This window comes from Neltuma alba, unplaced genomic scaffold (genome assembly GCF_004799145.2).
Source record: "Neltuma alba isolate B1F8T4 unplaced genomic scaffold, ASM479914v2 tig00012128_pilon, whole genome shotgun sequence".
Taxonomy (NCBI): Eukaryota; Viridiplantae; Streptophyta; class Magnoliopsida; order Fabales; family Fabaceae; genus Neltuma; species Neltuma alba.
The window spans coordinates 39,376-41,657 of NW_021636680.1; the positions used below are offsets into that span (position 1 = coordinate 39,376).

Consider the following 2,282-nt stretch of genomic DNA (forward strand, 5'->3'; position numbering starts at 1 on the left):
AGTTGGCATAATAACAGAGAATTTGCGGCTAAGGAAGGAACTATATTTGGAAAGTCTATATCAGAAGACACCCACACAGGGATTCTATTGTCCCAATTGTAAGGTTTGTATCCAGAAGGTTTTACTTTTGGATACAGTCCAGCAAGAAATAAGTGCTCCTGAACAACGTCCTTCACCACCTGATCCAATCAGATGCTCATCATGCTTCAGCTTCCTCATTCCAATAGGTAAAATCTAGTTTCACTTTAAAAAATTCAGATACTTGCACACACATATATATAGCACCTTTTCATTTTTAACAGGATTACATCTGTGCACATAAATAAGAAGGTAAGCCTCGAAGCAATAGTAAGGTTGCTGCCATGTGACCTGGAGGTTACAAATTCAGATTCTGAAAACGGTCTCTCCGCTTGTGGAGATACGGCTGTGCACATTTATCCCTCATCATACACCACTTCTGCATTGGGCTGCCCTTTTTAACATCTGCTGCCCCATTAGGCTATCAAGGAACTGATTATTTGCAGCCAAGATTGAATACAGTCAGCTGCTCATCACTCTATTCAATATAACTTCAAGTTACAATTCTTCTGCATTTTTCAACAGGTAGTTGGCTCTTCCCACGGTGGGTACAAGACGAAGTATCACCTATTCAAGGTGAAGTATTTCCTGAATCTATTTAACTCATTGGGCAATTTACATGCACTTATTTGATTTCTTGAATGAGCTCAACATCTGAACAGTGTTGATGGGGTGTCCATGGATTTTAGAATGTTAGCATCAGGCAACACAACCATTTATACATGTTACAAACATGGAACATAATTTGATTACTGGAACTGAAGTTTAATAATTGATAGCAAGATATTTACCAAGTTCCCACCAATGCTATCTTCACCAAAGGATCAGAGTGAACTCTCATTTGGATTTGGATTGTGAAGGACAAGTCATGTCCCATCGCTTATTTTGCTCTGCAGCCTTAAATATTAAATAAATTGGTCCAGTGATGAGGTCACCCATCCTTCAATTCATTAATTCTGGCATATCATTTGAGTTGAGATTAAAGGATGGTCTCCTTCTGTATGATGATCTTTTAACAGTATCTACTGCTTATTGCATCTCACAAATGCTTATCCTCTACCTTTGCCATTGAAATCAATGTAGGTGTGCAACAGCCAACAGGTCACTCAAAGGGAAACGGAAAACTGAGTGATCAAAGAGCTGAAGTTACAGAAAAAATTCCAGTTCAGGCCCCTCAGACACGACAAATTACAGGTCAAGCCCTGGATGAAGTTAATACTGCAGCTGATTCAGGAAAAATAATCTCGCAGCCTGAACAAGTCAAGCATGATGGAGCAGATCAAGCATCTAATGAAGACGATCATAAAACCAGCGGTGAGGGCAGTCTTTTTTCTTATTTACTTGTTTTTGGTTAAATGCAGAAGCTAGTAGCAGAATTTAATGCGAAGACATCATTAAGTACTATATAATGAATGTGCATGCAATGAACAGAATTCAATCTTCACATGTGGGTGGGACCTACATGTTAGATATTGAAGACTAATTCATGGGCATTTGATTTTCGCGAACTATGTTACTTAAGAATTTTTTCTTCAACATGAGAGTATGCAAGAATAATAAAACCTAGGAAATCATCCTCTATACGTAGGGGAACTAGTAAAGTCTTTATTGTTTTTCAAGTACTTGTCTCGTTGCTAGTTATTTCTTTCTACTCTATTGTTCCCAAAATTACATCCCATTCCAAAATAGTCACAAATCTTGCATCAACCATGGACTATTTTTCATATGATCCCTATCTTAGTAATCCTGAATATAATATCAAATTGCCAGATTCGCCAAATCTCCCCAGTGAAATCCCACGAGATGAGCGTGGACAGGATGGATCAAAAAGCAAAAATTCACGCTGGGGACTTTCATTTGGTGCTTCATCCTTTTCACGAAGAAAAAAGATAAAATTGTTATTCCAGAAAAATCAGAACAGCCACCGCAGCTTGAAGAGGTTAAAGTTGATGAAGGAAGCACAGGTTTGTAGAATAAATAACATCTTTCCATGCAAGTAAAATATGAATATATCATCTGGCACTATGGTTTTGCAAGAATCCTCACCAGCTGATGAATTTATCTTATGGGTTAATATTATGATATGGATTCCTATACAGAATAGATAATTGAATGAAAGTTAAATTCTTGCTGGCTATGATATGTTGGAGGCATAATATGGTATATTATGTATTTTAAGCAAAGAAATACTGTATTTTGATCAC

General features: G+C 37.3%; 1 long non-coding RNA gene across 1 annotated transcript; it reads left to right on the forward strand.

Annotated features, from left to right (window-relative positions):
• Positions 1-1,906, forward strand: LOC114723258 (uncharacterized). The gene is made up of 4 exons (XR_003738219.1): positions 1-227; positions 604-654; positions 1,162-1,392; positions 1,849-1,906. It is a non-coding gene; the product is annotated as an uncharacterized LOC114723258 (long non-coding RNA).
• Positions 1,907-2,282: the final 376 nt, after the last annotated feature.